The 13,156-nt window shown below is 40.6% G+C and overlaps 1 long non-coding RNA gene across 3 annotated transcripts in view; it reads right to left on the reverse strand.

Moving 5' to 3' along the window:
* LOC142033702 (uncharacterized) overlaps positions 1–13,156 on the reverse strand; it is a 276,141-nt gene that overhangs the window by 168,670 nt on the left and 94,315 nt on the right. For all 3 annotated transcript variants that reach the window (XR_012651302.1, XR_012651303.1, XR_012651304.1), the window contains one exon: positions 6,196–6,254. This is a non-coding gene — a long non-coding RNA (uncharacterized LOC142033702). The remainder of the gene's footprint in view (positions 1–6,195; positions 6,255–13,156) is intronic.

Here is a 13,156-nt window from a genome sequence, read left to right on the forward strand (position 1 = left end):
GTACAGACCAAGAATCTCATAAGCTGCTTTATATAGGACAGGAATGGAAATTCCCCCTATATAGGAAGCAGAACCCCAAATCTCACCAACCAAGTGAGCTGCTGCAATTCAAGCTAGCTGGTCTACAGGAATGTAACATGCAATCAGACAAGCATTCAACAGGCCTCTTTGAGATGTCACTGTTGAGGCCAGTAAGCAGTCAAAAACCCAAAATGTTGCTGTAGACTATGGCATTAGAAAGCCCACCAAAGCAACATTTCCACAGAAGAAAAATGGTGTCCCCCTAAAAAAAAGACAATGGAGAGAATGTCAACAGAATAATATACCTCTTCTAAGGAAGTACAGGATGACAGCATTTAGTTATCCCTTTAAAGAGGAATCTAATGTTACTCTGCCACTGACTTCTGCTTGTCCAGCTCAGCATAAGGTATGATGTACACAAGGGCCTGAAGCGAGTCTCCTCAGTGACCTGGAATTAGCAGGACTCATTGTCCAGGGGCCTCAACTCCACTCAAGTCCTGTGCCTTGTGCTCATCATTAATCATGTGCCACTGAGGGCCTGGAGATGGTCAAGCCTGAGCAATGCTGAAGCCAGGTATGCCTCCTCTAGCCTTACCTCAGCCAACCTCAGCACTTGCACACTTATAAAAGCTGGGCTCCCATTGGAGGCTAAGCATTCAGCCGGAGGGCTTTGGACAACACAGCTGTGCTGGGAATTTGACTGCATGACTACGCACCTTGTGAGACTCTTGGATCCCCTTAACTTTTCTTTGACTCTGTATTGGTTTTATGTGGCAAGGTTTTGGTAGCGAGGGGGGTTACAGGGGCGGCTTCTGTAAGAAGCTGCTGGAAGCTTCCCCTGTGTTCGAGAGAGAGCGAGCCCATACCAGTCGGCTCTGAGACGGACCCGCCGCCGGCCAAGGCCGAGCCAATCAGTGATAGTGGTAACGCCTCTGTGATAACATTTTTAAGAAGGAAAAAAGTTGGGAGAGTGAGAAACAGCCGCCAGAGAGAGGAGTGAGAACATGTAAGAGAAACAAGCCTGCGGACACCAAGGTCAGTGAAGAAGGAGGGGGAGGAGATGCTCCAGGCGCCAGAGCGAAGATTCCCCTGCAGCCCGTGGTGAAGACCCTGCTGAGGCAGGCTGTCCCCCTGCAGTCCAGGGAGGTCCACGGTGGAGCAGATCTCCACCTGCAGCCCGTGGAGGACCCCACGCCGGAGCAGGTGGGTTCCTGAAGGAGGCTGTGACCCCGTGGGAACCCCGCGCTGGAGCAGGTTCCTGGCAGGACCTGCGGATCTGCGGAGAGAGGAGCCCGTGGAGCAGGTTTTCTGGCAGGACTTGTGACCCCGTGGGGGACTCGCGCTGGAGCAGTGTGCTCCTGAAGGACTGCACACCGTGGAAAGGACCCATGCTGGAGCAGTTCGTGAAGAGCTGCAGCCCGTGGGAATGGCCCACGTTGGAGAAGTTCGTGGAGGACTGACCCCGTGGGTGGGACCCCACGCTGGAGCGGGGGAAGAGTATGATCAGCCCTCACCCTGAGGAGGTGAAGCGGCAGAAAATAACGTGTGATGACCGTAAACCCCATCCCTGTCCCCCTTGTGCTGCTGGCGAGGCTTGGTGGAGAAATCCGGGAGTGAAGTTGTGCCCGGGAAGAAGGGAGGGGTGGTGGGAAGGTGTTCTGAGATTTCGTTTTATTTTCTCATTACCTTACTCTGGCTGATTTGTAATAAATTGAGCTAATTTTCCCTAAGCTGAGTCTGTTTTGCCCGTGACAGTAATTAGTGAATGATCTCTCCTGTCCTTATCTCGACCCGCAAGTTTTTGTTATATTTTTCTCTCCCCTGTCCAGCTGAGGATGGGGGAGTGATAGAACGGCTTTGGTGGGCACCTGGCGTCCAGCCAGAGTCAACCCATCACAGACTCTTAGCATGAGAAGATGCCAGTTAAAATACATTTTTGATACAAACCTAATAAAACATGCCTTCTTAGTGGACAAAATGGCAATTTATTCTGTAGATTGGAAGCAAAGGACCACTTCTAATGTTCTCTACCAGAAGAAAACACAGCATATGACAAGGGCAAAGCCTATTTAGTATTTATACATAAAGCAGACCTAATCTTGTTTGGAGTCTTAAGACTCTATAACAATGAAATAAGAACAAGTTCTGGATACTAGTTATTATTCTCATATGGTTACCAAGCAATTATTGCTAACGATAGGTATCTGACACTGTCTCCCACAACTGAATCTTCTTCTGTTACCACTTTGACTATCGTTCACTGCACTGTTACATCTAACATGAGTGTTAGCTCCTTGAGAAAACAACCTAATTAATTTTATATGTGTAAGATGCCCCACAGACTCCCCTGATGCACTAATCATATAAATCCATTCCTACTGAGTTGATCCTTCAAGAATCAGACAATAGTTAACACAAGTATATGTCAAGACTCAAGGAGCAGCAAACTTGCTTTACCAAAGAGAAAATCTAAGTAAAAAATGGAACACTAAGGCAGAGCTAGCCCAGATGTTTTTGCAACAATAATTAGTGGTCATCTCTAAAACAGGAAATGCTACACAAAACACTGCACAAAATGTAAAATCTCCAGCTGTTCAAAGTACAAAGAAACATTCTGGGGACAAGTTTTGTACATGGTTATCTATGTTAATCTAGGCCAGAAGTGTGGGTGCACTGGCAGTACCACAGCATATATTTTGCACATCTATCTGCTCTACTGCTTACATTTTCCTCATTTTCTTTCACACATTTTTATACCCTTGACTAATCTCTGATTCAGCAGGCCATTCTGTATCACTGAATGTTTTCAAATTCTTTTAAAATCAGCCCCAAATGCTAATATTATATAGGCATAGGTCTATACCTATCTCTATATAGGGGGGTGTATATAGACACACACATACATACACAGGAACACACAATATTCACATACATACACAGAAGGTAACCCTAACAGAATTGCGTCCAACTGTAGTGATCTAATACTATTTTCCCCACCAGATGGCAGTAACTTCAACTTAATATAAACCAGACTCGTTGCCACATGTGCGGCAAACAATGGCATTCTTTATATTTGGGTTTTTCCGTAAGAGGGAAATGCTGTTTTTTTCAACACGTACAGCTATTCCAGTTTCCTTCTATCTGATGACAAATTGAAGGGTAAAGTTCACTACTAACAGCTAAGCTTAGCTTTGATCAGTGTATCCTACATGGTCTTTTTAAAACATGTATCATCCCATATTGTTATTTTTCCTGTATACTGTAATTTCATCAAATTTGAGAAATATGGATGTTATTTCCAGTCATTGTCTTTTTCCAAGAGTAATTCCCAAGCAGAAATGACTGGGTAAATTTCAATTGCATAATAAACTTAAACTTTTACGATTTATGCTAGTAATCCAAATGAGTAAAGGACTCCAAAGAAGGGGAAAAATTGAAAAACATCTTGTGCATAATTGTTTGAGAAAAAAACACAGTGTGCAGACTTCTTGACTTATGAAAAATTCAGGGTATCATCTACAGCAAAAATATTGCAGGCAGCACATACTATGTTACATAGAGGCTAAATTGCCTTTAATGTGGGAGCTAACAATTGCTTCTACCGGTAAAAGTAGGTAAGATTTTGTCAGTGTAGTCCAGGCACTGTAAAAATAACATAATCTGGTTGATGGGGATATCCAGCTTTAGGAGCGACTCATCCATAGATCCAGCCCAAAGATTATTGTTTGCTTTTTATTTCTTTAACTTCTCCTTATTTTTGAAAGAAATTTTCCTAAAGAAAATGTCATGTATTACAGAAAGAGGACTTCACTCTTATTCTATTAATATTAGTATTCAGAATGATTAAGTGGGTTTATATTCAGGTCTATGCTGACTGCAAAGAAAATAGCAAAATGCACATTCTTATTAATAAAACACACTCATATTTCAATAAATTTATGACCAAATACACAGTCTGTTTGGACAGCTGGCTTCCACTATCCAACAAGCACAGATTCAGATCCTTTTCTTTTTCATGATTTTTAGTTTTTAGGTAGAAAGACAAAGTAGAGCAGAATTTTCTCAAGATATACAAAATAAGTAAGTACAGTGATGGAAAGAAAAGACCACAAAAATAAAGCAAAAAAAATTACCCAGATTTTATGGACAAACAGAAGTTTGAGAGAAAACAAGGATGGCAAAAAAGAAACTGATCTCAGACACATAAAAATAAATGAAAGAAAGGAACCAAGACCTAACAAAAGTTTCATAGTAAAAGGAGGAAACGCAAGCAGGAGGAAAAGAAATTATGATTGTGAAGCCTTTGGGAAGAGAGAGGAGGAAAGTGAAGGAAGGCCAAAGAGTGTTGCCTTGAAGCCTGGCTTTAGGAGTGCCATTGCAATGAAGCTCAATTTATTTCATAGAGAACTAGGCCTCTATTACCTGCTCGAGTCGAAATACACTGGTGAATTACTGCTTTTCAAGAATCAGTGATATGACTACTTTCTAGTAATTCAACATTAAGCAGGCAGCCATACTTGTCCTTCACACTTATGGCTAATATTCCTGAATATTTCACTTTTCATAACCAGCTTCTCTACACAAGCCAAGATGTAAATCCAGTTTACATGGATGTGTACTAGATGTCCGCCATCCCAAATCAATGTCATTTGAACTGAAGTCAATCTGTAAATATGGTATAATTCAAAAGACCTTTTCATAAACTTTTCATTATGGCTTGATATTCTTCGGCAATTGCACATTCACATCAGCTGGAAGTATGAGCACAATCTACCACAAAAGTAAGTTATTCCTAACATCTGAAGGAAGAAGAAAACTAAAGGTAACAAGGAATTTTTAGTATGAACCTAGCCAAATGGTTTTAAGTGGAGAATGCAAACCTGTGTGAATAACCACGCACCCAAAATCCATCCTTAGATCAGAAAGACAAACTGAATGAGTCATTGTTGAAGTGGACAGAGTAAGCACATGGATACACCATTCAACATAAGGTCCCAGCATAAAGAGTTTAGCACAACCCTGCAACGTTCAAAGGGCCAGTAAATTAGGAGTTAGACAACTGCTTTTTCCTCCAGCTGCAGTATCAGTAGTGATCCTACAGTAAGGTTTATAAATTCCTGTGTATTTGGAAAAAGATACGGGAAAAATAGACAGAGGTGAAGGAAGAGCAACAAGAACTGAATACTGGAGAATATGTGTTACAGTGGACATCTGAAGAGATAGCAGATCTATTTTAGCTGACTTGAACAAATATATAGCAGTGATTACAGGAAAACAACTACCATCTATAAGTGCCAGCAGAAAACAATGTCTCAAAGCTGAAGCTAGTCAAATATAATCAGGTAAAAGGCACAATTTTTGACAGTTTGTTTCAGGAATTAATCACTCTTGCTATGAAGATAAATAGGGGATTAAATAAAAAATACATCCCTTCCTGTTTCAAAGACAAAATACAAGGGAGTAATGGCACAAAATATAAAAAATTAAAAGAGTTTAAACTACATGGTCCAATGGCACATTCTGATTTGAAACATTGTCACTCTCCATGAAAGGTATGAATTAATTAGTCACATCTGTAAGGAAAAATATTTTGAATCATAGTGATCCCAGCCTTCCCACAAGTGAGAGGATTGCCATTTAACCTTCCTTAGAAAATCATGGGGAAATTTTCATCCCAGTGAAGATGACAATAACAAAACTCCGATCACATTTAACAGTGCTGAGATTTCAGACCCAGTTCTGGTGTTGCCCGTGCTGAGCTATATCCCCACCAGAGGAAGCCTCAGGGCCCTGCTGCACCACCCCAGACGAGCTGGGGCTGTGGGTGCCAGCCACCGCAGTGGGCCTGACCCTGCCTCTCTCACAGCAGGGCCCAGCCTGGCCTTGCTGCGGGGCCTGGAGTCTAGGCCTCGGCCTGAGGGACACCTGCTCGGCCTGGCCCAGTGCTGGCGAGGGGGCTGTCCCAGATGCTGTCCATGGTCAGCCCCGCACCCTGGCAGCCCTGTGCTGTGAGGATAAGCACCATGACTGCGCTCCTTGGGAGCCATTTCAAATGCAGAGGGAGTGTCTCCTAACTCTGTCCCGGGAAAGCTGGCATGGATGGAGAGCAGCAGCACTGCCTGCAGTCACGGTGACTTGGCAACTGAGGCATTGGGTAACGGTCTCAGGGCTTACCTGTGGCTTGTGAAGCGGCAAACACAGTCCTGCTGCGAAATGGGTAGGCAGCTGTATACCTGGAAGAGATACAGTGCGTCAGAACACGGATACAGGACTCGCACAATAAACTAGCTGATTCTCTGGGTTTCACCTGGTTATTCTAAAATTAACCCCGTTTCAAAGAAAGACGAATGTTATATCCCATTATTACAAAATATACAGACAAAAAAGAGGAACCTTTTTTTTCAAGGCCTGGTGAACTTCAACAGGTTAACAAATTTATGGGCATTGTCATATATCAGCAGCTTAAGCAAGAAAATAAGCCGGTACCACAAGGCGGAGTGCCTGAACCCTTGCTCGCCCGACTCGGCCTGTCTGAACAGCGGACCGGCACGGCGCCTGCCCTCAAGTCCTGCTTTTCCAAGGGTTGCAGTGGACACAGGCAGGGAGCAGGCCACAGAGAAGGTGAATTATTTTACTCCCCTGCCATCTTCTCTTTTGCAGGCGCCACAGCCTTTCGTAACCTTACAAACTGGGGGCACTCCCTTGCTGGCTGCACATTCAATTGTGTGCTGAGCTATGCAAGCAAATAAAGCCACAATTTTATTAGTTTTATAAAGTAGCAACCAATTCAATTTTTTAGACTGAATTTTAGCACGTGAAAATTCTTTTTTCTTTTTGTAGATTTTTAGAAAACGTGTAGTTTGAAATTATCCACAAAGTCTCATTTGTACTAACATCTTCACGGCAAACACAAAGTTGTGTTTAGTAGAATTTATTAGGAAAATTATTAATCAATAATCACATTACTAGTACAATAAATATAATACCAAGGGAGAACACACGTATGTCCTGGTTTCAGCTGGGATAGAATTAACTGTCTTCCTAGTAGCTGGTACAGTGCTATGTTTTGAGTTCAGTATGCGAAGAATGTTGATAACACTGATGTTTTCAGTTGTTGCTCAGTAGTGTTTAGACTATAGTCAAGGATTTTTCAGCTTCTCATGCCCAGCCAGGGCACCTGACCCAAACTGGCCAACAGTGTATTCCATACCATGGGACGTCCCATCTAGTTTAGGAACTGGGAAGGGGGGGGCAGGGATTCGCTGCTCGGGGACTGGCTGGGTGTTGGTCGGCGGGTGGTGAGCAATTGCCCTGCGCATCATTTGTACATTTCAATCCTTTTATTACTACTGCTGTCATTTTATTAGTGTTATCATTATCATTATTAGTTTCTTCTTTTCTGTTCTATTAAACTGTTCTTATCTCAACCCAGGAGTTTTACTTCTTTTCCTGATTTTCTCCCCCATCCCACTGGATGAGGGGGGAGTGAGTGAGCGGCTGCGTGGTGCTTAGTTGCTGGCTGGGGTTAAACCACGACAACGTAGTAGAAGCACTATTCTGGCAACAGATGTTTAGTTTATGCAATAAGAAAGCCTCTGAGCTGTTTGTTATCAACAGATCACATATAGTTCCTTCCTTTCATTAACATGGAGTTTTTCAAGAAATGGGATAAGTTAGTAAGCTGTTGTTATATTCAGCAAATGCACAGGATCTTTAAACAAGGAACCCTTTAGCTTCTGAGAGCTCAATTAGTATTAATTACAAGTTTAAAGAAGCACCACAACATATTCACATTGATAGTATAGGCATATCTACAGCATAATTTCTGTCACTTCAATAAGTGCAGTCATGCATATGCATCCCCTTCTAGGATCAAAGTGGTGGCATATCGAGCCCAGGCTCCTGCTATCAGATGCAACCGTGTTTCACATTCTCTTTCATAAATGTATCATTTTCCACCTTGCAAATAGCTGGACGTGTGTAGAAAAACAAAACCTGACAACCTTATTGGGAGGCTTCTCCAGAACACTACTGCTTTGAAGGCTAGAAATCTTCTAAATTTTAGTCTGATTTTCTGCCAGTTATTCCTGTCCCAGCTCTGTTCTTCAGATTAAATTATTGTTCTCCTTTGCTTGCAATTCTCCTCTCCCCGCAGCAGGTCTTTTCTCTTGGCCTTCATTTTATTGAAGAGAAATAAAGCTTTTAGTATCCTCGCAGTAATCTCTCCTCTTCCTACTATTCATTTTACTAGTCTTTCTCTGTTTGTTACAAATAAGTTCATGCTTCCTATACCTGAGTGCTCTGAATGCTAGGCAGTATTCCTGGGGAGGTTGTTGCAGTGCTTCACATGGAGGCATTAATAATTTTATTTCACTACCTGAATGGTCTAACTTGATACACTTTTAAATGTCATAAACTTGGTTTATGTACATATCACATTGGTGTGTCAGTCATTTTGGATGAAATTCATCTCACCTAGATCTAAGCAGCACTTCTGAGCTAGTCACCACAGGCACCTTTTATAATTAGAGAGGCACTTTACAGCATGATTCATCTGATCTATTTTTAGAGATTCTGACTGCATGAAATCTGTTGTGCCCTAGAAATAATCTTCACTGGCCATGTCTACACAAATACCTCAGTTGGAGACATCTATACTGGATCAACTGAACAGCTTATTTTGTGGTTTATTAAAATAATCAGCTCTTTCATTTCCTTTTTAAAAATCACAAGATATCAGATAATAGCAGAAGTAATCAAAACAACCGATATAACTTTATGTTTTCAGACTTCCATCCTGTTTCTATTACTCACAGTCTTTGAGTTGTGAAGTTTTCTCTGGATTATTCCAAATCGACAGAACTTTTGAATTGCATATTGAAAATGGCTCTTTTAGTACACCTTTAAAGCCCACAGTAACTAGAGGTAGCACAATTTCCCCTCAGAAATCAAGTGCTTGTGTAATGATTTGAGAGGATTACAGTTTGACAATTGATATTCTAGACTAGAACATGAGAAAGAGCAACAGGTATTTTAGGAAATCAGATTGTTGTAATATTGAGAAGTGAAAACAAGATGCTGAATTTTTATCAATCATAAATAAAAGGATGTAGACTTGGGGAAGTAGGTAGGAAGTTTTTGGCAATCCTTCTCTATCAAAGCTCCTTAACTACATTTTCTAAGCAAGAAGCTTGAAACATTTGAATAGTAAAAGATAAACATTAAAATCAAGCAAACAAGCACAAATACATATCTCTATCATCTTCTCCAATGGAACAACTACAGAATTTTGCTTCACAAAGAACAAATTAAAATCAGAAGGAAGTCGATACTAGTTGCCATGCTGTATGGTCTCACAGTGGATTAATATTTAAAAATTGACTACTGCTGAATCTTAAAATTACCTTAAATCCTCCAAATATGAACTATGCAATGGAAAAAGTGTTACCACCATACCAGTGTTTCTTTGTTTTGTGAGGGAAGTGCTAGCACAGATAAATAGGTTTTTCCCAGAGATTTTGCAGCAAGTGACAGGCTGGACTGAATATCTCAGGAGTTTTGGTTTTGGCCAATACATACTCATGAAGGCTTTCTTCACACGTCACCAACCCTGCTTACATGTACGCATTTGAACAAGTCTTCATGTGACACAAGAGTTTGGACATAATTTCTTATGACAGCGGGTAACTGGGGAAAGTTTTCATGCAAACCACTGTCAATCCCAAGCTAAATACAAATTACAGAATATTTGGAACGTTACTGAACACACAAACACAAACAATTCAAAACTACGTTATCTACCACAGCAGAAGTCATTATGAATGCTTTTCATTCTACTTGTTGCTCAGAAACCAGAACTCAGGATAAGCCTCAGAAATGCAAATACCTAACAACTTCATTCCCTGAACCACAATACCAAAAGGATTAACTTCCAGATAATTCACGCTCAAAGACAAATTCATAGACAGGAGATCCATAAACACATAGTGAAGGTTACAGGTAGTGATATCCCCTCTAACATCACAAGTCCCAAAACGATGGATGCCAAGGGTGTACAAGGGAAATGGACCACAGAATGCAGAGAGGCCCATGTGCTTTCCCTAAATTGCATGCCTTGTTGCCACTGTCATAGAATAAGCATCAGGATAGGTGGACCATTAACCTGGCCCACCAGAGCATTTATTGAATTATCTTGTTCCATGAATAAAAACCAGATAGACTTCAGTATCACCTTGAGGAAACTCAAATAAAATTGTGGGGAAAAGATATTTGTTTAAAATTGTTAAACACTGCAGCCTAAAAGTGAGATCATCTAGTCAGAACTAATGAGTGAAGAAATACCATTAGGGTTCTCACAGAAGATGTATTCAGACCCAAAACCCCAGCCACAGCAGGATCAAAGGTATGTCATTTCACAGAAATATGAAAGATTTTTTTCAGGATGTAATTTCAGATTTTTTTTTAAATGTCAAACTATCAGCCATCATCCCTCTCATAAACCAAAAATCACCAGATTTTCTATTCTCTATGAAAATTCTATTTTCTTAGGCCAGAGCTCTCATAAACATGTCTTTGACAGTGGCATTTGTTAAGCATATATGCTGACCTTTTCAAAGTTTCTCTTTTTTGAAATGACTGTTCTTGTTTTGCATTCTGCTACGTATTCTTTCACATACTGCTAAGTGCAAAATTTGCATGCTTGCCCTAGTTTGCAAGGTTCTTTACTCATGAGCGTACAAGTACTACAAGATTTCTTTAGAATTCTTTCTTTTCAGTAATGTAAAACTTCCAGAGCTCTTCAACAGATACAAACACAGTGGGAATTTCTACCTGTTTCTGAAATGAGAGGTAATAATTCTACCAAAGGCATATCTGTATATAAAATAGCCAATATTTATCCTGAGAACTCCCTCTTTCATTACTATCTCTTTGGAAGAAATCAAATAAGAAAAAGAAATGTACCCACTCCCCAGACAGCACAATATTTGAAAACCAAGACCAACAGTAGCTTAGACTTACTCTGGTCCCTTTTAAGTCCTGTTTGATTTTCCATAAAGTCATTATGTAGTATACAAGAGGAGGCAAATGGTGAGAAGGCGGCATGTTTTGTATAAGGAGGATCTCCATGATGCTATTCTGAAAATATTAGAAAGGCAAAAGCAACCATTTTTTAGAAAAACTTGTTTTCTACATAAGGACAATGCATCTCCTCGTAGCCCAGAAAGCCAGTCATATCCTGGGCTGCATAAAAAGAAGTGTGGCCAGCAGGTCAAGGAAGGTGACCCTTTCCCTCCACTCCACTCTCATGAGACCCCACCTGGACTACTGCCTCCAGCTCTGTGGCCCTCAGCACAAGAAAGACATGGACCTGTTGGAATGGGTCCAAAGGGGGGCCTCGAAAATTATCAGACCATTGGAATACCTCTTCTATGAAGAAAGACTGAGAGAGTTGGGGTTGTTCAGCCTGGAGAAGAGAAGGCTCCGGGAAGATCTTATTGCAGCCTTTCAATACTTGAAGGGGTTTGTAAGAAAGATGGAGAGAGACTTTTTACCAAGGCCTGTAGTGACAGGACAAGGGGTAATGGTTTTAAACTGAAAGGGGATAGATTTAGATTAGATATAAGGATGAATTACTTTTACGACAAGGGTGGTGAAACACTGGAACAGATTGCCTAGAGAAGTTGTGGATGCCCCATCCCTGGAAGTGTTCAAGGTCAGATTGGATGGGGGTCTGAGCAACCTGATCTAGTGAAAGATATCCCTGCCCACAGCAGCGGGGTTGGACTAGATGAACTTTAAAGGTCCCTTCCAACACAAACTATTCTATGATTCTACAATTCTATGACTGTTTGGCTCTTTGCAGGAGATATTTTTGCCAGGGGATCATATCACAAAGATTGTGATCTTAAATTAGTCAGGGTCTGCACAAGAATGAAGCTGTTATTGCTGTTATTCTGCATGTCTATGTTAAAAAGCTACAAGAAATACCAGGTTATTTCAGATTAACATTATTTCAGAAATGCTAAAGCTTCCTCTTCTACAAACAGAAAATAAGCATTAAAGGGACTTCTGCTTATCAGTATCAGAGGCTCAGAAAATGACAGTACTGAAATGAACTTTATATACTTCAGATGCTCTTGGAATTAGACTAACTTCCATTTCAAGGACAAAACATCAAGGAACTACGCCATTGAGTGGGAAAATATGTCTTTCTGGTCATTTGACTCAGAGTTCATCCTGCATCTGTTATTCATATTCAAAGCATTTGGAAGGAGACTTAGAATAAGGAGCAAGGACTTAAGTAGACTTTCTAAGGCTTTTTGTGGTGGTGATTATAGACCAAGAAGAATATTCAAGAACCAGAGAGACTTAATTTGTTTTCTGTCTTAAATTGAAGCTGATGCAATAAATCATTCCCAAGTTTATAACAAAGCAAATCCACATACAGTACCTAAAGCAAGTAACTGTAGCTGTCACTGGCTTAACTCATCTATCAGGTACCTTGGTTTTGAGGGGAAAAGCGTAGAGACTTTCACATATTACCAAAATTCAAACAACACAGTTTTAAGTTTTGATGATTCTTTGCTAAATGGGCTTCTCCAAGTCCTTGCTCTTAGCAAGTCCACAGTCAGGCTTGAATATTCTTGATCATTGAGGAAATGTACAAAAGGGTGATCCTGGGGAAGCAAATGTGGGGATTAAAGCTGGCAGCACATTTAGAAACCTTGAATTAAAAAGGTATCTTTTCATTCAAATTTCAGATAACTATAACTCCCCTTGTATCACCAAACTAAAACCTGGGCTCTCTTCTTTTTTTTGCTGCCATTATTTTATCCAGTAGATTATTAGGATGTGCAACATAACAAACTATTATCTTTGAAATGATGACTTACAACATTGTTGCATATCATAATAAAGTGCCAGTATACAAATTGCTTAAAGATGGCACCAAACTGCAGAACCCTTATCTTCAATGAGCTAGAGAATAGTGGTCTCTTTGGGGTATTTGCTTTGTTTTGGTTCAGTATACTATGGTAGAGCTGACAAGTTTTTTCAAAGAGGCTTACCTGGGTGACTCAAATTAAGAGACTTATGGTGAAATAAATAAGTCCATTATAAAACCTTTTTCTCAGTT

This window comes from Buteo buteo, chromosome 8 (assembly GCF_964188355.1).
Source record: "Buteo buteo chromosome 8, bButBut1.hap1.1, whole genome shotgun sequence".
NCBI classification, from domain to species: domain Eukaryota; kingdom Metazoa; phylum Chordata; class Aves; order Accipitriformes; family Accipitridae; genus Buteo; species Buteo buteo.